At 37.0% G+C, this 25,131-nt stretch overlaps 1 protein-coding gene across 20 annotated transcripts in view; it reads left to right on the top strand.

The window, feature by feature from the left end:
• The window catches only part of PARD3 (par-3 family cell polarity regulator), a 666,688-nt gene that overhangs the window by 342,800 nt on the left and 298,757 nt on the right, over positions 1-25,131 (top strand). The window contains exon 1 of one of the 20 annotated variants that reach the window (XM_046011691.1): positions 20,031-20,119. The exons of the other annotated variants lie outside the window; for them this stretch is intronic. The gene's annotated coding sequence lies outside the window, so the exon portion shown is untranslated. Of the gene's footprint in view, positions 1-20,030; positions 20,120-25,131 lie in introns of those variants that run through there. 20 annotated transcript variants of the gene reach the window in all.

Here is a 25,131-nt window from a genome sequence, read left to right on the forward strand (position 1 = left end):
TTAGATATTTGATATGAAATTGAGTTTTAGAAATTATCTTCAAAGAGAGAAGAAATATCTTTTATTTCTGATGGAACTGTATAATAAGTTTTTTAGTTAAAGGAATTGATTCTGACAAGAAGATGACATCACACAAGCTTGTAGAGAATTTAAATTTTTTTGAGTTAATGGTGAGAGTTGTCCCTGTTTATTCCTTCCTATCCCCAGGGCTTGTTAGATATCTAAATGAGACAAATGTTTAGAACCTTCCGTGTTATGTTGGATGACAGTATAACTCATAGACTATATGGGGATGAAGTTGATAATGTGATTTTTTTTCTTTTTACTTTTTAGAAGGTGTTATTTGATTTTTGCAAATATCATATACTGAGTTCCAAAATCAAACATTTCACGTGAATCTGCAAAATGCTGCCTTCCACTTGCTAGCTCCCCTCCCCATATGTAACCAGTGGTACTAGTTTCTTGAGAATCCTTTCAAATACTATCATTCTTTTATGAGAAAATGTCAAAATTTATCTTCTTTTCATGTATTTATGTAAATACTATTTACCATGTTCTGTGCATTCACTTATTTATTTATTTATTTTGCTTAATAGGGCTTGGCAGACTTTCCATAGTAGAATGTAAAAAGTGTCTCCTTTTGAAAGAGTTTAATATTTTTCCTTTGTTTAGATGGGCCATTGTCTGCTGATGATGAGCATTTGGATTGCTTACTCTCTTTGCTGTTAGAAAATGAATAACCTCTGTACATAAGCCATTTTGCATGGAGTATCACTAGGATAGATATCTAAAGTTGAAATAGTACATCTGTGGATTTATACAAGAATATATATATTTGTAACTTTGATGGATATTTCCAAAGTGACCTCAGTAGGTGTTAGGCCAAGTTATACTCCCACCAGTAATGAGGGATTATTGACAGATTTAAATTGTCAGTAAATTTTGAATTGTCAAAAATTAAATTGTTAAATTGCCTCTTACTCTATTCTCACTTATTAGGACCAGGAATCCATCCATACTTCCTTCCTTCCTTCCTTCCTTTCTCCCATAGTTCTACCATTTAAAGGTTTAGATGAGTATTCAAGGGTGTCCTGGTTGATTAAAACTGTCTCTGTTTATGGATGTACTTACTAGTTCACTCTGCAAAGCAACTAGTTTAGATTATTCTTGTTTTTTCCAAACTTCTCTCTCTCTGGTGTTCAGAAAGTTGAGATGGTAAGGTGTTGGCCTCTGCAATTAGAAGTGAAAGTATCAGAGATAGCTATAAATGCAGTGATTTCCTAGTCACATTTTTTATCTCTAGCATCAATATGTAGATCAGAAATGGCTATGCACACAGTAAAATATTTTATTAATTATAGATACCAAATGTGAAATTTGTGAAATCACATTTAAGTGTTTAGAATGGTGGAATGTGTGCCCCTATTCCAAAGGCCTTTCACCATTTGTGACAGTTGGGTTTGGATACTTATATCAGTTTTTCTATCTTTTATACATAAAATTCTGATTTATTAAATGCCGTAGTTGACATAAATTAATACAGAATCTAATTTTCTCCAAGAAAAGCCTTGTGTAAATATGAGTACGTGTTGATCTGTGAATATGGTGGTTATTATTGAGGCTATTTTCCCGAAAGAAAAGAGCCTGGGATCTTGTTGCTTGCATCATTGACCAGCCTGTGACATTTTGAGTATAGTCCTCACTTTTGCTATTTCTTTTCACTGTATCTTCTGTCGGGAGATTCTCTTTCTAAACGTCTCTCAGAAATTTACCCATTCCTCTCCACCCACAGTCTCCTTCCCAAGTTCAGGCTGCCATCCACTCTTTCCTGGGTCCCTGCAACAGCATCACAGCCATCCCCCCCGTCACCCCTGTCACCCCTGTCTCCAGTGAGATCAGGGTGATGGGACAGGAAGAGTCGTGCTTAACACCATCCTCAGCATCGGTGAGGGATGAAGTGGTTAACAGCTTGCTGCTGAAAGTCAGAGTGACCTGGGTTGGAATTTCGTAGCGTGTGTTACGCTGAGAAAATTTCTGAAGTTTTTAAGCCTCAGATCAGGTTTCATAACTTTGTAAGACGCATTTCAGAGGATCAGGAGGCATGGATGAGACAGTTCATGTAAAACTTTTAAAACGGTACCTAACACACCGTAAACACTCCGTAAAAGCTAGTTTTGATGCTGAGGTTTTGCTGGTGATGAGGTCTTCCTGGTGTTACTCTGCTGACCTGTGGAGCTGCTGCTCGCGGGTTGGCCGGCTTCCCGGCGTGCGCATCGCAGGCCCCGGGCAGGGGCTGGCGGGCTCTTCCCGTTCTCCTGCTACGTCCGGTTCTGCGCTCGCCATAGGGGTCTCCCGGCTCGGGACACTTCTCCTGCCACCTTGCTTCCTGCAGAATTCCCTCGTCCACATGCCCGCCTGTGCCAAAACCGAAGTCAAGTGTGTGTAGTGCTTTCTTACCCGTTTCCGTCTTGGCACTTGCACGGGTCCTTACAATCCTGTGTGTTCCTGCCTGTCTCCGTGAGAGCGTGGCCCCTGGGGGCTTCCTTCTGGCCTTGCTCAGGAGGCATGAGTGCACTGCAGGTGGCGCTAGATCTTCATGGTGTTTGCGTCCACGCGCTACCTACCCTTGTATGGAGTGTGTTCATAATTTCAAGGAGCGATCTGCCTGTAATTTGTGTATCTAAAAGTGTACTTGTCCTAAAACATTTTTATAGCAAGCACTTGCATGAAGAATATCTCATTCCATAGATAGTATATCTTTCTTCACATACTGAAAGTTTTACTTTTCATGAGTCTCTTCCAGATTAAGTTGGAGAAAGTTTGAGAAGAGGGCAAGAATCTTAGATTATATCAGCAGAAATCTAGGCTTTTGGACTTACTCATATTTTAGGTCCCTAGAGGGACTAATTTGCCTGAGAACTTTGTATTTTAATCATAAACAGACCCGAATTCACTAATACTTTTATAAACCTTTGGCTGAGACTTTGGCATTAATGTTCTGAACTCTTAGAAGGAGAAACATACTTTTGTAGGTTGGCCAAGAAAAATAAGTCTCAATTCAAATAAAAATAATGTGTTTGTTATTTTAAAGAGATTGTTTCCATTGAGCTGTGTTTCAGACTTTTTTGCTAATTTAGTTGTCTAACATTGAACATGGCTTAAGCAGGGATTTGTGGTATTTTCTGTGCCTCAAGATAATGACTATTTCAATTTAAAAAATTTTACTTTTGACTAGAGAGTATGTTGTATTAGCATATACATTATTATTTAACTAATTTTGTTGTGGATTATAAAAAGATGAATCCTGGGTGTTATTTTCTTAAATATACTGGAAATCATAAAAATATACAAGGAACTTTTATTGATGGTTGAAAGTGTTTTCTTGAGGTACATGTGCAGTTTTCCTCCTGCTGTCCGTAAGTGGCTGAACTAGCACTTTGAATCTGTTGTATCCCTAGAAGACTTGCCCTTGGCTTCTCTGACATTCTGTTTCTAAGCTCACTGGTGTTATTTACAGAAAAATGTCTGTCTTTTGCTGCCTATGTGCATGCAGGTCATTTCTCTAGATGAGATTTGATGTGCTTTTCCTTGGTGTGATCATTTAGTTTCTGTTCCTGTCCCTCTAGCCTGTGCTTACCTACAAATACTGGCTGATTCCTTCTCTCCTGGATGTCTTTGAACTATCTTCATACTTTCTCCCAAGGAGAGGGGATGTGGTCCCTCGTCGAAAGGACAGTGGAGGTGAAACTCCTTATTCTGGAGCTGACTCTGCATCTAGTATGCAGAATCTCACAGCCTCTGCATGCCCCAGTGACCTTCACCCCCTGCGAAATTGCATGTCGCTCATTTCCAAATAGTTCCTAAACCTAGAGAATTCTGTAATTATCTATGACCTCATTCCTTATAATTTTGCCATGTATCTTCCACAATCCAAACTGATTTTGTTCTTCTCCTTCATGTTTTCTCTGTTGTCAGGTATGCCATATTAATACCTTTACTCTTGAATACGTGCTTATCTTTCTACTTTCTTAGCACCTGTTCTCATCCCAGCCATATTCCTCTTGACCGGACTGATGTAATATGTATCTCCCTCTACCATCTGTTTCTTCTTTAGTGAATTCCGCATATTCCTATTTGCATTATCTTTCAAACCACCACTTATATTGCATCACCCTCCAGTTTAAAAGCACGACGAAACTCCCTCCTGCACTCTGATTTAGAATTAAACTCATTAGCTTCGTATTCTATGTACTCTGCAATCCAAAATCCAATTTAACTTTTTTAGGCCTCATCTCCTACCATGATCTCATGCCTATCTTGAACTCTGTTGGATTGCTCTTCCTTCCCTTCAAATAAATATTCCAGTCCTTTTGGTCAGATGTCCCCCCACCTCTTGAATCACTATTGTGTCATTAATTAACTTAGTCTCTGATCATGTGTGCTTTGGGTGCTTGCTGTAAGACATCGCTGTGCTTGAAAATGGAAATGGTGGGACTGAGATTATTAGTCAAGTAGACCAAAATCGGATCCTAGTTCATACTTCTTAAATGGAAAATTGAATAAGCCTCTTAATCTTCAGTTTCTTGGAATAGCAGAACATGGATTGAAATGGCCACTTATTGAAAAGTAATGTTCTAAAAGTGTCTCTGGGGAAAAGGGAGTGTGGTAAAATTTTGAGGAAATCCAAATAATTTATTTCAGTTAATGATCTTTCCACAAAATACCAGTTTTTATCATGTGACTTGGATACTATTTTCAGTACTTTCGAGTAAAAGATGTTCTGATGCTCCCTCTGTGGGCAAAACCCTGTGAGCAAGTGGTGTTGTGTGCCCACAATCACAAAGCTTAGAATTCATTCCCTCCTAGGCTGACCTCTCCGAGCAGCTGTTTCCTTTTGTGGGCAATTGTGGGGAAATTCCCTCTCTCACGAGTATAATTGTTCAGAAGTTTTAATGACCATTCCATAGTGGTTTGCAGCTTATGTCCTGGACCCAGGAAAACTTAGATTTCTGTTGCCTTAGCTGTGTGACTTTGGTCATATGGATTTGATTCTTTCCTGTTTCAATTTTCTTATTTGTAAAAAAGTAGGCAGTAGAACTTACCTGGTGCACTTCAGTAAAATAATGTAGCTCAGTATGCAGTAAATGTTACTTTAATTATGTAACATGCTAATCAAAACCTAATACAGAATTTATTGTTATTCTCTGCCACTCACCGTGTCCTAGTGATTGCTATAAATTTTCAGTAGTCATGTTCTATCATTAGGAACTCAACTTGCTTCTTATCTTTACATATAAAGCCTTGTTAGGTAGAATAATAAGAAAATTACATACAACAGTCTATTCCACTGTAAAAAATCTTAGATTATGCTTTTTGTATTTGAAACATTTTTGGAGTATATAATCAGTATTCTTTGTATTTTCCACATGTATTAGGTGGTGATGCTTTTCATATAATTATATGTACGCTTAAAATCCCTTGACAATAAGAAAAAAATGTAGTCAAGCATCAGCATGTTTTTTGGTTGTAGTAGGACTGTAAACACTTTAAATAAGGTGTTTCTCAGTATCTTAGGAAGAAGCACAAGCATTATGTCTGTAGGTATAGCAGATTTTTATTCACTTGTAAGTATTGTTATCTACTTGTAGCTATAATGCTTCTCATGTAGGTTGATCTTTTATTTAAATTCAAATAGGTGAAGTAAACATAACTAGATCCTCAATTCATGAATATATTCCGGTTACTTGAATTTATGGATATTTTATCCAGTGCTTATGCTATATAAAAGTTTGGTCTCCCAGCTTCTGAGATTTGGCTATATATACATATATATATATTTTTTCCTTTCTCATTCAGACTAATAGTCTTTTTAGGTTCTACACTGTAACTCTTTTTGGCTCTAAAATATAAAGGCATTATTTTTTATGATATTTTGTATTTCAAATTTATTTAGAACTTTTACAAATTAAACTACATTTTTAAGCATTTTACTCTGATTCTAGAAACTAAGACTGTATCTTCTAAAAGAAAATTTCCATATATATCCTTTGATTTCTAAAGAAGTAATTTATTGTGTTCTTTTTCTTAACCACTTTTAGCCTGGGCTACTATTTTTAATTTCTTTGGTACAACATTTTGCACTACTAACAAATTTTCATTGATTTTTTTTTCCATAGTTTCTTATTGTGTGTGTGTTTGATGTAGAATAAACTAGTTTTTGTTCTTTTTCTAACCCCCCCCTCCCCAACCACCCCATCTTTATGGTTTGAATCAGAGAGCCTCTGGCTCTGTATTCTTGCTTGGTCCTTTTATCCTGTTGGCTGGGCTCTGACCTTCCTACCTGTCAATTTTATGACAGCCTCCCTTTTCCATCCCAAACAGTGAAGGGCCACACCACTTTCATCTTTATTTTGAATAATTCATTTGTGCATTTCTGTCTTTCACCTCCAAACTAAACTGTTAGAAATAAAGGCAACGTGTAGAATTTTAGGTATTTTTGACAATAAAACAATCACATGTATTTGTGAGTAGACAAGGAGAGTTGGTGACTTTGGGCTCTTTGCATTTTCCCTCATCTTAGTAGGCCAGTTCATAACAACAATCCTGTAAGTCACACTGACTTAAAAATTTCATAGTAACTGGGGTCAAGGGAGCTGGGAGAGGTTCTTTAATAAGGCTTCCTCTGTTGAAGATTGGGGTAGCCATGGGGGTGGGCTAGGGGATGGGTTTATTGCCTAAAGCCATGTTTTTGACATTGCCCACCTTGCAGGACGCTGGTCTGCCTGTCCTCTTTCTCCTAGTTAGCTCTGGTTGCTACAGTATGTTCCAGCTCTTTATCCAGCTCTCCCTCTTCCACATGCCAGTAGGGGGTGTTTGGCTATTTATTTCTTCCTCTGCCATAGCCTCTGTATGGCTTGGACCACCACTCTCATTTTCTTCCCCTTCATGGTGTGACTAGTCTTATAGCTAGAACTTAATTCCAGCCTCCTACATTCTTAATATTGTGAGTCAGGTACATTTGCAAAGAAGAGCATTCATTTGAGCAACATGAATATTTACCATTAGATTTTGGTTTCAAAGCCAGCCTATTCTACATTTGAAAATATAATACTAAATTTTCCCTTTTGTTTTTGTTTAGTTAAATATTTCTGTAGAATTGAGTATAAGCATCAGTGCTTGGTATGGACTAAAATAATCTACTCATAATCCACCCCTGCTGTCAGATAACTTAACAATCTTGGAGGTCAAAGAGGACTAGAATCATCGTGCCTGTGATGAGGTCACAGAGGAGAGGTGAAAGGCATCATATGACCATTTCAGGTGGATGTGACATTTGGGCAGGTATTTAGGAACTCTGCTCCAAAACACTGGGACTGCTTTGGATAAATGGTATTCACTTTGGGTCTTGAAGGTGTATAATGGGAACCTGGCAGAACAAGGTTACAGAAACATGAAAATCGAGGTGATTTTTGTTGGTGAGTAATTGTGTTGAGGGTTTGGTGTTCCTTTGTAGACAGTTGGATAGCAATACTTAAGTCTAGGTTGTGAAAGTATCCAAATACGTAATCGGAGAAGACAATATTGGTCATGAAGAAAAGGGGTTGATTCTGTTACACTGATTTAGAAAACAGGTTTCTTTAACCATTGAAGCCACTGATTTGGGAAGAGAGAGCCCCATTAGGACAATAAGAAAGAACATCCTAAACCCAGACTGTTGCAGTAGAGGAAGAAAGAATAAATCTGATACTAGGAGGTAGGGTCAGTTGGTCTTGGTAATAATCAAGATGTGGTTTCCTATAACTAAGACCTTAAAAGTGGCTGGTGATAATTTTTGGACAATGAAGGGACATGCACCAGATTTCTGGAAGGTTGAGGAATAAATAGGAGATATAAAACATGGAATGCTAAGAGAAATGGGAGGGATGTGTTTTGTTTTGTTTTGTTTTTAAATGATAGGAGGGGTTGTTGCCTAGTTTCCTGCTAATGGGAAGAAGCCATTGCTCCTTTGAGCAACTCTCAAAATATAGAGTTAAAGAGAACTTTGATTACCTTGCATTAATAAGCCAGATTTCATCATGTTTCATATTTGATTAGTTCCTTCTGGAGTGTTTCAAAGACCCTTCTGGTTTCTACTTACTGAGTAGGTTTTGTGTTACTGGAATATATCTTGTGTCTATTTCTTCCAACAGATATGCTGTAAATATATTAAATAGCATTGGGCATGATTCTTTTCCCAAGGGATTCTGATGATTAGAATCCCTCTTTTTGCTAAGGAACTTTGTAATATTTGTTTGTTAGAAAATATGACATGACTCTTGACTTTATTTTTACCTTGCACATGGATTGATGTAATGGGATGATGGAACTATTTATCATCAGATTTTCACTTTTCTCATCTGTTGTTGTTTTTACTATTATGTAACACATTAATGTGTAAAGCATTAGATCTTATGGTATATAACATTTGAAAATATAGAAATATATGAGATTCAAAATAAAGGAGAATTTAAAAGTTAATCTTCAGTCTGTGTAGAGCTGCTTTTTGCTAGACTAATATTGCTTAAGGACTTCCTGTAAATAAGAAGATAAAAATTGGACCAGTTTGTAGTTACTTTTCAATTTCCCATGTGGTTATAAATTTACCAGGCCATTATTATTTGCCCTATAATGATTCTGTGAATTAAAAAAAATCCTTGTGATTTTTAAGGTGGTATGGAAAACCTTAGTAATTCTTACATAGTTTAACTTCTTAATACTTAAGTTCTCATAGAAACAATTTTAATAATAAAAACATGGGTTGGCTTTTTTTTAAACTCGAGAGAGAGAGAGAAAGAGAGAGAGAGAGTGTTATGATATTACAAGATCTACAGTATCTTGATTTTTTACTCTGTTTAATTTTTTTAAAAGTAGGAGCTTATTTATTTTTATTCAGATATAATTGACATATAACACTGTGTGATTTTAGGAAGTACGAAGTATTAATATGATGCATTTATATTTTTCAGTGTGATCACCACCGTGGTGTTAATTATAATAACTCTTCGATGCCACATAATTCATTTCTTTTTTGTGGTGGGAACAATGCAGTCTAATTTCTTAGCAACTCGGAAGTTTGGAATGTAGTGCTGTTGACTCGGATCACTGTGCTGTTCGTTAGATTCCCTAGTGCTGAGCTCTTCATATGCGTTGTCCTTATGTAGAACCTATGAGACAGAGTTTCACATTATTATCCCCATTTTCTAGATGAGACGCTTGGGTCTTAAAAGTCCTAAAACTTGCTAAGGGTTATATAAAAACAAGGACAACAATTTGCATCCAAATGTAGGTTTCTCTGGCTCTGAAACCCATGCCATTGTCTAGTGTACCATAACTACATAGGCGACAGATTCTCCAGGAACTGACATTTGTAGGGTTGGGAGAAGGTGGGGTGAGTCCCTGGAGGTGTTTTGGGAAGTCTGTGAGGTGTGTTCCTTGAATGCCTGTGCTCTGTTAGGGTCTTTGCTCTGGTCCTCTGCCTGGAATGTTCTTTCCCCAGACATTCCCTCCTTAACTGTCCCTGGTCCTGTGGATCGTTGCTGGATTCCACTCCCCTCAGTAGGCTGTCTCCTCACCTGTGTGTACAGCTTTGACTTTAACTGCTGCATCCGCATTTCCCACCTTCTCCGTTCCCAGCTCCCCTTACCTTACTCTGTCTTTAATAACACTCTCTCACATTCATATAAGTTACTTATTTATTACATTTTTTGTATATATTTTTGTCCTGCCTACTAAAATATAAATTCCAGGAAGAAAGAAATACTGTCTGTTTTATTCACTCATGTCTCAAATGCCTAGGACAGTGCCAGGCACATCATAGGCATTCAGTTTTGAGTTGATAAATAAGTGGTTAGATGGATGAGAACTCCCTGAATTCGTAAGGAAAATACCTTGTTTGATGAGCTTATTCCTGGGAAAAGGGTTCATTGCTTTTATCAAGTTCCTCAGTTTACCAGACTGCACCCAATGTTTACCCCAATGAGTTAGTGATTCATATGCTCGTAAACCCCACGGCAATGAAAACAGTAATTTGAGGAAGATAATCTGTATTTCCTATATTCATTGTAGCATTATTTACTGTAGCCAAGATGTGGAAGCAGCCTAAGTGTCCATCATGGGATGATGGATGAACAAGATGTGGGTGTATGTGTGTGTGCGTGTGTGTGTGTGCACAATGGAATATTGTTCAGCCATAAAAAAAAAAAAAAGGACATTTTTCTATTTGTGGCAACATGGATGGACCTTGAGGGCATTATGTAAGTGAAACAAGTCCAGCCCAGAAAGACAAATATCATATGATCCCACCTATATGAGGAATCTAAAAGAAAAACAAAAACCAGACTGCTAGATACAAAGAACAGAGTGATGGTCCAGAGGCAGGGGGGTTGGGGGTTGGGCAAAATGGGTGAAGGTGGTCAAAAGGTACATGTTTCCAGTTATAAAATAAATAAACCTGGGGATGCATTGTATGGTATCGTGAGTATAGTTAATAATACTATATCGTGTATTTGAAAGTTGCTAAAAGTAGTTCTTAAAAGTTCTCATAAGAAAAAAATATCTGTAACTATGTGTTATGATGGAGCTTAACTAGACTTATTGTGATGATCATTGCACAATATATATAAATACTGAATTATTCTCTTGTACTCCTGAAACTAATATAATGCTCTCTGTCTGCTCTGTCTCATCTGGGAAAAAAAAAGATGGACACCAGGTTTTCAGCTGTATATGATTTATACAAATCAATAATATAGAGAACTAGTATGTACTAGTTCAGTTTAAACTTTACCTTGGGATCACTTTGAAAAGATCAATTGTGTTTTGTGTTTTAAAATTATAGATTGAAGAGTAACAAAATGTGTGTCCAAAGATAACCTTGTTCTAACATTGTGTATATCTTTGAGTATCACCATTTGAGCCGGCAGGCCTATTGGTGGGAGTTGATATCACATGAAATGCTTTAAGTACGCATTTTAAATGACCAGTTGTAATCTAGTATCTTCTTTCTGTGAATGTGCACATGTGATGTGTCTCGATTCAGTTCCACAAGAACTATTGTACATGTGCAATATGTTATGAATGCTGGTAGGCACTGACCGTCTCCTGGACAAAGAGAAGAGTCATGTTCTCAGTCGTGTAAAGGCCGTGATGCCGTATAAAGCTGACAGGACTATATGCAGATGCGTCCTAGAGCTCAGGCCCGCTGAGTCCTGGGCTCATGACCACCAGCCATCAGGTCATCTGCTTCATTCTCTTGACAATCACACACTCTTGTTTTGCCCATCTGTCTTGCACATGTGACCTGGTTGTTAAAACTTTGCTGTTGATCAGAGTACATCATTTAATAAAATGGGTAGGAATAAAAATTCCTCTTCACTTTAGTGTATTGGCTTAATTAAGCCTTTTTATTAAAATTTTTTTTCATTTTCCAAGAAAATGTAGAAGTTGTCTTCTTATGAATAGATGCTCGCCTTCACTAGGGATCATGGGAATGCAAATTAAGATACTGATTTTTTTTTTTTTTGGCTATCGTTTAGCAAATATTAAAAATATTTGTCATATCGGGGCACCTGAATGGCGCACTCGGTTATGCATCTGACTCTTGGTTTTGGCTCAGGTGGTAATCTCTGGGTCATGAGACAGTGCCTGTTGTCTGGCTTTGCGCACAGCGCAGTATCTGCTTCTCCTTCTTCCTCTTCCCTGTCCACTGTGTGTGCTCTCTCTCTCTCAAAAAAATGAATACATCTTAAAAAAATATTTTTCCTATCAGATATTTGCAATGATGTGGCCTCATAGCTGTGCTCATGTACTACAAATTGAAATGTAATTGATGAAGCCTTTCTGAAAGTGGATTTGGCAATATCTGCCTTTGACTTCAAAATTTTACTAATGGGAATATTACCCACAGAAATGTTTGCACATGGATAAGTATGTTGTTGTTACAGTAGTAAAATACTGGAGACAAGTTATTGTCGTCCATTAATGGAGCAGTGGCTGTATTAATTATTTTATATTTGTACTATAGAATACTCTACAGCCATTGAAACAATTGAGGTACTATTGAAAGATTTCGAAGGGAATAAGTTTCACTGAGTATATGTAATGTTTCATTTCATATAAAGATTATACCTGAGTATATGGACCTATTATGTATATAAAAAGGAAATTGAGGGAATTTTTTTCTTCCAAATTGCAACCATTATTAATTCTAAGGGAACAACTTGGAATAGAATTATAGGAGTGAAATGGGATTTCTTTATTTTATTCTGTATACTTTAGCAGTAGTTTAATTCTTTATTAGATGACTTAATGATGGGGACATATTGTTTATAACATTAAAAAAAATTGCCAGAGAAATACATACGTTCCAAAGCTGAGGTGGGTTGATTTCCTTTGCTTTAAATAATTTTCCCTTGCATTACTTCTCTCCCATTCGTTCCTCAACATCCAACAACTTCTTTAAAGTTTACTTGATTAATTTAAAATTAATAGTTTAATATTTTAAAAATATATTTTTGTATTCATTTTTATAAATGCATAGTCTCTTTTATTAAAAAGTTGAATCCAGTCTTGGGGCAAGCTTGGAATCACTTGCTTTCAGAAAATGGGACATGACCAGATAAATGTCTTTGTGTCAAGTACCACGATTTAAAGGTAGAAACTCAATAAAGACTAGCAAATTAAAGATTTCTAAAGCAGAGTAGTAGTTTTCTGAGGAATAGTAATGATAAATAGTAATGATAGATATTAAATGAACCTTTAATTTATTTGCTCCAATTTATAAAACAAAAGATTAAGTCTGGTAGAATAACTGTTATTTCACATGCCCATTAGGAATATGGATAATGTTCAGAATAAAGCATGTATAATAAGCACCATCATGGTATTCTACTGTCTTAAAAGAGTTTCCTGATAAACTCCAAAAATTTACTTGGTAAATCTCAAAGTTCATTATCTAGTCATCTAGCACATAGAACAAATATTTTTTTTAGAATCAGCACGCCCAAATATTTGAAAAATGTACAATTATGAAATAGATTTATGTTTATAGACTTAAGAAAAACTTTAATAAAGTATGCTTTTAGTAAACAAAAGTTATATATTCTTTCAAATTTGTTTTTGGGGGTGCCTGTGTGGCTCAGTCCATTAAGCGTCTGCCTTCAGCTCAGGTCATTATCCTAGAACCCCGGGATCAAGCCCCACATTGGGCTTTCTGCTCAGTGGGGAGTCTGCTTCTCCCTCTGCTCTTCACCCTACCTGTGCTCGCTCTCTCTTAAATAAAGAGAATCTTTAAAAAAAGTTATTTTTAGGCTTGCCTGGCTACTTTCTCACCTATTTTGAAATCCAAATCTTATCCTTTCTCAGTTGGTTCCTGGTCATTTCTCCATGTGGAAACGTCTCTAAAATCACATCGTAATCTGTTAAACCAAGAATATTTTATTTGTACTATACTGAAAAGTACCTGTGGAATCTCCAGTCCTAAATTTCTAGTCTTTTGACGTTTAAACTTAATTTCTCTCCTTTTTTTCCCCCCTGAAGATTCTATTTATTTATTTGACACAGAGAGAGAGAGAGATGATCACAAGTAGGCAGAGAGGCAGGTAGAGAGAGAGGGGGGAAGCAGGCTCCCCGCTGAGCAGAGAGCCCAATGTGGGGCTTCATCCCAGGAGGCTGAGATCACAACCTGAGCCAAAGGCAGAGGCTTAACCCACTGGGCCACCCAAGCACCCCCCCCTTTTTTTTTTTTTTGTAAAACATCATAAAAGCTAAACAAAATAAATGCAGTTGATAATTGAAAACCACTGAGACATATGCTCCTATCCGTTCCTTACAAAATTTTTCCAAATTAAAAAAAAAAAATGACAACTGTATTCTGTTTTCTGTTTTTGAAAATAATTCATTATCTTCAAGTCACCTTTAAGAATATCTATGGCAACTTAATCTCAGTAGTTAAAAAATGAAACCTATATGAGAGAGAAGATAAACATTAGTAATTAGTGAATTTAGATATAAGGTACATTCGGTTGAATATATTTATTCAGTTTTCTGTAGGATTGAAATTTTCCAAAAAAACACATTTTTTTAATATATAATCTAGGTTCTTAACATTTTCTTTAAAATGGCAAAGTGAATTTACTGTTATCTGAATGTGGTCATTTCAGCTAATGAAGGAAAAAATAGTTCACAGTCCCAATTATGATCTCTGTTTAAGAAATAGAAGTTCACAGAACTCAGAGCAATTTCATGTGCAGCTGCTTCTCTGTGTTTATAGTCTCCCACATTCTGTCTCTGACATGTGGATGTTAATGTTAATACCTGGTGGGTTCTGGCTGTGTTTTCAAATTCATGTTGCTCTAAGTTGTTACTGTTAGTAATCTAGTGCCTTCCAGGAGAACTAAGCTTCACACTTGAAATACTGGAATCTGGAATGGAGTTAGATGTTGAGAACACAAAGACGCCTGAGGAAAACCTACTGTAGATTCATACTTTTTTTTTTTTAAGATTTTATTTATTTATCTGACAGAGAGGGAGAGAGATCACAAGTAGGCAGAGGGGGGAAACAGGCTCCCTGTGGAGCAGAGAGCCTGATGTGGGGCTCGATCCTAGAACCCTGAGATCATGACCTGAGCCAAAGGCAGAGGCTTAACCCACTGAGCCACTCAGGTGCCCCTGTAGATTCATACTTGAACGAACTGCTGAGTTTGTTCCCTGGAAGAACTTGTCATCTGCATAGGCTGCCTTCTTCTGACCTGGCCTCATTTTGTCCAGGAAGCTCTTACTGCTTATCATTCGTGAAGTTCTCTGCAGCTTCTTTGGCAGCCCTCCTTGTGACTGTGTCAGCAGGCATGGGAATGGCCCTGATCTCTCCTCTCAGTGGTGCATCTGCTCCACCACTGTGTGCTCAGAGCATAGCTCCTGTGAACTGACTGGAGCTGGGCGATTGTGGGTGCCCTCCTGCTTCCCCGCTGGTGAGAGTTTCACCAGGCAAACTCCATTTTGCATGTACACCTTGTGATGGTGTTGGTAATTGTGTGTGTGTATGTGTGTATTTACAGGTCATCTGCCCTGCTCTCAAGATGCTCTCCCTCCACTGTGATGGATTTATATGCGCACCCTTGAAGGAGTGGGTTGGTAGCTGTGTGACAGAGGGTGGGTTACTTAAGTAATCTGAGCTGCAATTCGAGTTGTAGAACAGGAATAGCATCTGTGTGTGGTCCCTGGAACGTTCATGAAGGTGTTTAATGTTATTACCACTCTCCATAAATGTTTTCTCTCTTTCTACCCATCTTCCTCCTGTAAGGTAATTACTCCCTATAACGTATTTTTCAGAGTTTAACTAAAATATCTGTAAGTTAAAATGCTTTGTTCTGAATATATGCACTTAACAGGTGTAATTATTAAACACCAAAAATGAATGTTACACTTGGGGCCCTTGCATTTAGGTAGGTGCCTTGCTGAAGGGAATAGTTGGGGTAAAATGCAGCCTGTACTCTGTATCCCAGCTTCACGAACCTTCCAAGGGGACCCCTTTCTTTAGTCCCATTGAGGTGCCACAGAGGTGACCAGAGGCTCTACAGTGTCTAATCCCCTGATCACTGGCCTTTTATGCAGGTCCTCTTTGATTTTAGATAGGAATGGTTCTTTTGCTGTTAGAGTGGTTTGTTGGTATAAATTCATTGGTTGATAGTAATTCATTTGTTGATTCAAATAAGATTTAAACATTTGATATTAAATATCCCTGTTAGGATGTAAAACGAAATGAAACAATAATCTGGCCAAGTATGATTAAGTGTCAGAAGGAGCGATGATATTTTATATTACTGATTTTCTTTATTAATCTTCTGAGAACTCTCCTTTCTTTCTAGTTGTACTCACAGCTACTTTGGTAGTCACTCCCGGAGTTGTGTCCTTTGATGGTGCGGGTGTCTTCCCAGCCCTGTGCCATGGTGACGCTATGTCAGTAGCTTAGAGTCCACTGTGGGTGTTGGCAAATGCTACAAATTAGGACTTTTTTTTTCCCCCTTTGAGAGCCAATTGTTAGACATGGATCAGTGCACTCCTGGTTTATTCACATCTTCACACCAACTGCTGGAAGCTTTTGGCTGCCCCTCCAAGTCACTGCTTTGGCAGTCCTTCATTGCGTTCATTTTTGTCTTTAACCTGAGTGGTCAAACTTCTGCTTATCCCAAGTGGATTTCCGCATGCATGTGTCTACTGCTTTTACCAGCCTACCCACCCCTCTCTCCATGAGCCCCTGGAAGGTTTACCAGAAGGGTGCTGGGGCCAGTTACAATTTCCCCGTGCTTTCGTAGTGGCATTGCTTTGATAGAAACCTCGGGATTTAGTCTTAGGTTGTGATTTAAAACTGACCCTTTTAAACTTTCCAGTCCTATTGGAGAAGCCAGGCAGGGCTGGGTGTTCTTTGGGGTGTTTTATTAGTGGTGCCATAGAATTTTAAGTGCATTGGAAAGACACCTGCACCATGGCAAGCCTCTCCTTAGGCCTATGGAGTACAGTATATGTGCTCCTATTTTAAACTGGCAGAAGTTTCTATTTCTTTAAACTAGCAGAAGAAAGGAGGTCTGTAAGCACATGATGTCTCTTTGACCTAGTCCAATACTGGTGACTCAACTGCTTTGACCTTGGCAACAGTATTATACAAATTTTCTCATGGTTTAATGATTCTTTTAAGAAGATGAGGGGTGCCTGGGTGGCTCAGTGGGTTCAGCCTCTGCCTTTGGCTCAGGTGATGATCTCAGGGTCCTGGGATTGAGCCCCGCATTGGGCCTCTCTGCTTGGCGGGGAGCCTGAGCCCCCCTCCCCCGCCTACTTGTGATCTCTGTTAAATAAGTAAAAATCTTAAAAAAAGATGAAATTATATTAATATCTGACGGCCTACCCTAGAGGATACTTATAGCCCACCTCCCCAATCCCCTGTAATTCGGTTTTTACAAAGAATTCTCATATATAAAGGTGATTTTCACAGTGCTGGAGAACAGAGACAAAGGGGTGTGGCCAGATGAGGAGTGGGTTTCACATTTTAAGGCCAAGAGGTGGCCAGAGCCGGAGAAATGCAGCCTGCTGATACAGATCCTGGAATCAGGCAGCCAGGGATTGCAGAGAGAAGGAAGAATCAGGATGGAAGAGCCATGAGACTTATTTTAGAAATTGCCTAATGACAGATTCAGGGTTTTGAATAGGAAATAGTATTTTGTATTCAAAAGATTTCTCAAATAAGGGGGGAAAAAGGTAGCTCTGGCCCTTGAAAAGCTAATCTGAATAACAAAGACTGAGCTGACTTTACAGGAGAAGTGTGAAAGTCTTCTGAATGTACTCCCCTGTTCTTCGTCTTTGTCTGAAGCTGCTGCATATTGTTCCGGGACATACACATGTGTGTGCTCTGGAGTCCTGGTATTAAACGGTTAGGTGTTGTGGCTTTTAGAAAGACACTTACTGTCGAATGTTTTAAAATTTATTTTAATCTGTTGTTAGTTACAAAGTCTGTTTCCTACTAATGGAAACTGATGAACTTTTTTCGGAGGGAACATTCCTATTGCAAGTAGCCCAGATCAACCTGCTCTATCATTTGGAGAACAGGTCAGTGGACAGCTTGATCCTCTTTTACCAGAATGTTTCAAGAGTAAAACATAAAACAGTTTCTATCCCTGAGTATGACCTAAATAAATATTTCCAACCTTTTATTTTTGTAACTGAAAGTAACTAGTGTCGGTTTGTTTTATATTTTTTACTTGTCCTATATATCATTTATTCCATCATTTTATACTAAAAATTGTAATGAAGCTCTTTTTTCTGAAGGCATCTCTTTCTGGTAAATATTGATAAGGCCGTCTTTCATATAAAATGAGCTGAAGTTTTTTAGTCCATTTGCAAATCATGAATTCTGGATTTAATTATATCCCAAGGGAACAACCTGAGGAAACCGAAAGTACTGACATAATTGGATCAAATTGTGTAATCAAAAGCAAATGATATGGTTATTAAATCTAATGAAATGATCTCCCAGCATTTAATTCATTTCTCTGATTCAAGAAATTTTAGTTATAAGTGAATGTGTTGAAATTGACATCCTAGGCAGTCACCGTTCCTAAACACATCTTTTCCTCTAGACCGTTTTTCTGGTTGGAACTATTCCTGAAGGCTACACCTTAAAGCAGAGAGAGGATTGATATCTTTTGGGGCATGGGTGAGAGGAAAGATGATGGGAAGTGAAGTATGGGTCCTTATGAAAGGCAGAGGGAAAGCAGTGAAAGGAGAAAATTGCTGTTGAAAAGTACTGTTCCTTTGTATCACCACCTTCATTTCACATGAAGTGAACATGAACCATAAGTCGGTCATCTAGATGACATCCAAAGGAATAATATTACTAGTCTATAAAGATTTTGTTAAAAGTCTTGGAAAAGATAAGCTCCTGATAAATAAATGATTGAAATGAATTGCAAATCTACAGAGAGCCTATGTGAGTGTTTCACAAAAATGGTGATATATTCAGTCTCGTTAGTAATACTGAATTCAAACTAGAATGACAGCAAGGCTTCTTGTTGATCAGATTAATTAAGGTGTGTGTGTGTGTGTGTGTGTGTGTGTGTGTGTGTGTGTGTGTATCTGTCTGTATCGGAGTAGCCAGTCAGGAATTGAGAAGGAATAAAATTTTACCCTGTTTACAAGCTACCTAGTTAGCCTGCTACAGTTGCATGGATGGTGATGGAGGATGAGAGTCCTGGGTCAGAGATGAAAGATTTTATTACTGTTAGCAGAGCCAGCAGCATGAGCATCAGTGTATTTGGTTCAGTTCCTCTTATCCCCAGACCCGTGGAAATGTCACCATTGGCCCAGAAATAAGGCCTCCGTGCTGTGTGGGTTATGTTGTAGAGGTTATGGTACCTCCCTTGGGAGGGGATACTACCTGTATTCTCAAGACTTGCAAATATGCCAGAGTCTGAGAAGAATTGTCTTCCAGTGCAGACCATAAAAGTTGTGAAATGGATAGTTTAATATGATTCTGGTAGAAATATCTATTGATTTGGTCTTTTCAGAAAATAAGTGAGCACTAAGCTCTTTAAAATGATCATGTCATTTGAAGCATTCTGTTTTAGACTGCTTTCAAAGAGCATAATCCTAAATACTGAAATGTTTTTATTTAGAAACCTGTGATGACTGGAGTTGAAAAGTATCCTGTGATAAGTGGAACATTAAATTGTTTAAAAATGTTTTCTGTACAATTTGAAATAAAATACTTCAGGTGAAACATTCATATTTTATTGCGATTCCTATGTAAGCAAAGAACATGTGTAAGATTTCAAAACACTAGAAAGAAATACCAAATGTAAGGTGGAAAAGCTGGGACTCATCTCGATCAGTGCATTGTTTTCTTGGAGCGCATGACGTACTTCAATCATTATAACCAAACTTTTGTATAGGATAGAAGACAGACTTATTTTTAAAATCAAATGATATTTTATAAATCAAGATTAAGTTTTACTTAGGTACAGGGAAGTCTTAGTACTTAATCATCATGAGGCAGTATTCCAGGTAATTGGCATTAATGAACTCCTGTGATTCTCATAGAAATTCAGTAGACAGTACTCTTCCCAGCTTGTAAGTGAGTAACCAAGGCACAGAGAAGTTACACAATTTGTCAGGATCATGCAGAATCCATGTTTCTAACCACCAGACTAAAGTGCTATACCAAATATAACACATGTCTAGTACTTTAGATGAGTGTGTTTCTTTAATATCTTAATTTTTGTTTGGCATTTTTATCACATTCTGGGTATTAGAAACAGTGCTGTAATGCATAGCTAATTAGTTTTATTAATGTTAATCTCTAACGTTACTATAAGCTGTTGAACCATGACCTAAAATAGAGCATTCAGACTTATCGTTATTGCTATGGACTTTGTGTCAAACATATAAGCGGTTTCATTTTGTTTAAGAGAATACATTCTCTCGATCCCCAGGAAATCTACTGACTAGTTTTTGCTTCATTGAATTCAACTAGAAAATTGAGTGAAAGCACTTTTTTTAAGCTACTTACTTTATCCAAGCTGTTTACTGGTTTCAAGTAAGTTAATGACTACATTTCATTTGTGAAATTGTAATATTGCATTGGGAAGTAATAAGCCAGTACACATTATAATGCATGTTTACATGTGTGGATTTTGTTACAGGACCCATGTGTTACTCTTTACTTGCTTACTAGCAATTTAACATAATATAAAACTTGGGGAATGTTATATATTTTCTTAGTAAGCCCTTCAGAATTATTAATGGTGAAATACGTGTTTATCATCTAGGAAAGCAGGATGAAAAATATTTATGTTGGTCCCTATGGAAAGTCTTCTTAGGTGTTTGTGGACCACAGTACCCAATGTTGAACTTGCCTTACTGTGACTCTTCCTCACTAATCTCCATTCTTTCTTTGATTCTGTTTAATTGAAATTTCTCCTAATTATTTATTTTATATGGCATCTTAAGAAGTCTTTTTCTCATCTTAATCTTTTCTCCCATTTGGAATGCTACACCCCAAAAATGGTTTTTAAAAAAAATCTCTGCTTGGTTTTTAAGACTGATTACATATGATACATATCAATGAATAATCCCATGTTTGTACCTCTTTATAATGTTCTGTTTGATTTTTAAGCCCTTGATTCTTTGCAAAGTCACTTTTCAGAGATACTATAATACAGTGATGTTACGTAATAAAAATAGTTTATAAAAGTATGGTAAGGTTTTAAAAAATCAAAAAATAGCCTTTATTGTAAGAAGATTTTATGCTCATGGTAAAAATATTTATTTATATAAAGACACAATAAAAATCACTTGTAATCTTGCCATCTAAATATAACCACAAGTAAAATTTCCTGATGTTCATTCTATGTTTCTCTTAAAATGACAGCCCCCGCATTTTAATAGTAAGTCCCACTCCATATGAAAGTTCATTTATTATATGTTCAGAATTTAAGTTTTTCTCCAACATAAATTTTATTATATTTTCTCTTTTCATACATCCTGGCTCTGACACTAAGTAGTCAGCTAGGATCATATGCATTATTTACTAGCTTTGGTCACTCTTCCTTGAGTAAAATGGAGTGAAAAAACATGGCAAAACTCAAGACCATGAGCGCTTTGATGCTATTTTCAAAATCCCACCTCAGCCACTGCAGGGAATGGTGAAATCTTTTCTAGACTTAATTTCTCATGATGAGAATTCCTACTTTGTTGTGAGGATTAAATGATAGAGTGTATATGCAGTTTGTGTTGTGTTTTAGATGTTTAGTAAAATTGGTTCTTTCTCTTTTCTCTAAAAACTTTTATATGTAAGGCGCTTTGCATGTAGTGGTATCCTTAAGTCCATCATAGCTTCCCAGACAGATCAAGTTATTTCCTTTCTTCCGATTAGGAATGTAGGGCGTGGTGACATGAATAAGGACATGGCTGAGGTGGGTCTCGTGAGTGACCAGCTCTGCTGTTCAGTGCACCACTGCACATGCTGGGCATGCCCAGTACATTTCTAGACATAGTATCTCCTACTGTGTTTAGTAAGCCTTATTGACAAATACTTTGTGTGTCAGCAACACACCTCTGTTATCCAAACCACATTGTGAATCGATCACTGGGAACTTGTCATGTGGTTATGTTGCTGAATTATGTTTGGAAAAAAGTTTCACACATAATTCATAAATATCACATATGTTTTGGGGCACTTGGATGGCTCAGTTGCAAAGTGTCTGACTCTTGATTTTGCCTCAGGTCATGGCCTCAGGGTCCTGGGGTCAAGCTCCATGTAGCGCTCTGCACTTAGCGCCAAGTTTGCTTGAGATTCTTTCTCTTTCTCTCCTGCTACCCCTCCCGCTGCTTGCATACTTATGCTCTCTCTAGAATAAAATCTTTAAAATAAAATCCTATTGTTTTGTTTATTAAAATATGCTTAAGGGTTGTGCTGAGGATTAAACTGAGGTTGTATCGAAGACGAAAGCAGTAGATTCTCTACTAAATGGCACATCGTAGGTCCTCAGTATATATATTAGCAATTATCATTTTAATTTTTGTTATTTATTATAAAATTTGCAGGCCTCTTGCCTCTTTAAGAAGTGATTTGCACTAATCACTAGCAAGAAATATTTGTTTCAATTTTTTGTTTATTGATCTAAATGAAAGTTTATTTTTAAATTATTTTAGTTCCTATCAAATATTAATTTTGAAATCATTTTTAAGCCAAGGAGAAAATTTTTTTGACTGAAAATAGTTGTGTGTAAATATTTTTTAAACATACGGTATTTTAATGTACCCTGAACAAGGTGTCTTTTTTACTTACCCAGGTATTATTTACTTCACCCCCACAATAAAACATTTTAAAATGTCACTTCAATAAGGTCTAGAAAGTTATTAGAAAGGCAGAATGGTCAGATGACAAAATCCATACATTTCAACAATCCATAAATCCATAAATTAGGAATGTTCAAAAGAAAACAATTGGGTGTTATTCTCATACTCAAGACCCCTATGAAACCAGATTGATCAGGCTGCCTGGCCATTCGTGTGTGGTGGGGGGACTGGTCACCTCATGTGAAGCATGGCTTCAGTATTTTCAAAGTGGTGATAGATACTTTGGTCATCTGTTTGGCATAAATACAGATAGGAGTGAGGCAGCTGATGCAGGATGGGATGCAGGATTAGTTACTGAATTCAGTGTTCTTAGTAAGGATTAATATGTAAAGCTTCTTTTGTGTATCCTGGGGGCACATGAAAAAATGGAACAATTAAGAGAAGGAAGAGATTCTAGTATATGATTGGATCTTGGACCAGATGTCTTCTGGTATGATTGCTCCATGCCCTGAAATTCTAAAATTATGAGGAACCAACTTACATTTTGGAACTTAAGTTTGAGATTCCACTCTGCATGTAACAGGTGCAAAGATACATACTTTTTGTTGTTCTCTGTAGTGAGATAGCGTTCATAAATCAGCACCATCTGTTCTCCTTCTAAAGACTCTTCTCTTGCCTTGGGTTGTGTGGAGTCATGTTGTGTATGTTCCAAGACAGGAAATGTTTCATTTCTGTGGTAAATGAAAATTTCATGGGCTGTGTTAAATACTGTGTTTGCCATTCCATTTGATAAGTATTAGCTTGAGCTGGGAATGGTTGGAATCCTGTTGGGATGAAGCTCACACTTAATATTCAACATCACAAGTACTGAATCATTCCTAATATAAGCCCCAGTTATTTGATGTTGAGCTCTGGGTTCTGTGGTGTACAGTTCTTATTATAATGAACTGCACTACATTTAAAAGTATAACGGTTATTGATTTCCCAATACAGTACAAGAAAATACTTTTAAGAGGTCTCATTATCTAGTATTGTCTATTCTTCAAGGATTTGAATTAGTTTTTTTTCATAAATGTTTTTACTCAAGTGGAATATAAGGACCATGAAGTAAAATTATATTACACATTTCCTGATTTTACTTGTTTAGAAGGTTGCTGCTATACATTTACCATTCGCAGTTGAGAAGGCCCCCTCCCCTAGATGTTTTCAATTGTTTTCCACATGTGATGGGAAATTACTTTTCCCTGGTGATTTGGCCAATTAATCAAGTCGTGGCAACATTAACACAAAAGCCTTCTGGAATCCTATTTGTGATACTTAGGGGACGTGGAAAGAGATTCCCATTGGAATTATTTTTCTCCGAATGTGATTCCCCCCCAAAAGTGATTTAATTCATGCTGTGAACATCCAAATAAATATTTTTGGGGGGGAGATGGTGTAGCTCATTAGTAGTTAACATGTTTCTCATTAAGTTTGGAAAGTCTTGGAAGCACTCTAAAAAGTGTGAAAAAGACTTTCACTTAAGCATTTTTGTAGCAATATAATTGAACCATTAAAATTATTTTATTGTTAAGAATAATAAAAACACTTGAAAAATATCGTAAATTTAACAAGATACCATCAGAACTTTCATTTCCTTTTGCATTTCCTAAACATAAAGATCAAAGATAGGTGTGCAAGAAATTTAAGGAGGCAAATAACTAATTTTTTATAAAATGTTTTTAAAATGATAAATTATTTCTTAGCATTATGGGCATTTTTTCAAGTAATAACTTCACAATATTTAATTCCTTGGAGCTTAGAGTTTAAATATAGATGTACAGGTGGTTGGTTTCTAGATAAAGTTTTATTGTGTTTCTATAAAGCAGAATATGTGCTTTTCATTTCCTTGCTTTTATAAGCAAACCAGTTACAGATCTGTCCTCTTATTTCATACGGTGATTGATAGAGGCAGCATTCAATTTTTAAGTGTTGTAATTACAGATCCTTTTCTTCTTTGCAATGATATCTACTTATGTTTTTGGATATATATATATATATATATAATATGTATATATTTTAAAATCTGTGACTATAGAGAAGATATTCATTACTCAAGCAGGAAAAAATATAACTAGGTAAGTTTTGAAATTAAAAAGGTAACTAGGAATTTAGCCAAATTTAGTTTTCTTTTTTTTTTCCAAAGATTTTATTTATTTATTTGACAGACAGAAATCACAAGTAGGCAGAGAGAGAGGGAGGAAGCAGGCTTCCCGCTGAGCAGAGAGCCCGACGCGGGGCTTGATCCCAGGACCCTGAGATCATGACCTGAGCCGAAGGCAGAGGCTTTAACCCACTGAGCCACCCAGGTGCCCCCAAATTTAGTCTTCTTAAGTAGTTCATGTGAGTGCATGTGATTTCAGAATGTGTCATCCCTTGGTTCTGTAAAGGCTTTTTAAGTTGAGGGTTAGCCTTGGTAGTATTCATATTATGGAAGAGAATAAGATTACTTTTTCCTAGAAGCAGAGAACAAATAAATTCATGTCTTTATCCCTACTTATCTAATACACATTTCTAACCTGATCGTCCTCACCCAAGCTTATCATAGATTCATTTTCTCTTACTCTTTTTTCTCCTTTGACTAGAATTTTTCCATCTTTTAAAAAACTTACTCAGGGGCGCCTGGGTGGCTCAGTGGTTTAAGCCACTGCCTTCGGCTCGGGTCATGATCTCAGGGTCCTGGGATCGAGTCCCGCATCGGGCTCTCTG

The sequence above is a fragment of the Meles meles genome, chromosome 7 (genome assembly GCF_922984935.1).
Source record: "Meles meles chromosome 7, mMelMel3.1 paternal haplotype, whole genome shotgun sequence".
Taxonomy (NCBI): Eukaryota; Metazoa; Chordata; class Mammalia; order Carnivora; family Mustelidae; genus Meles; species Meles meles.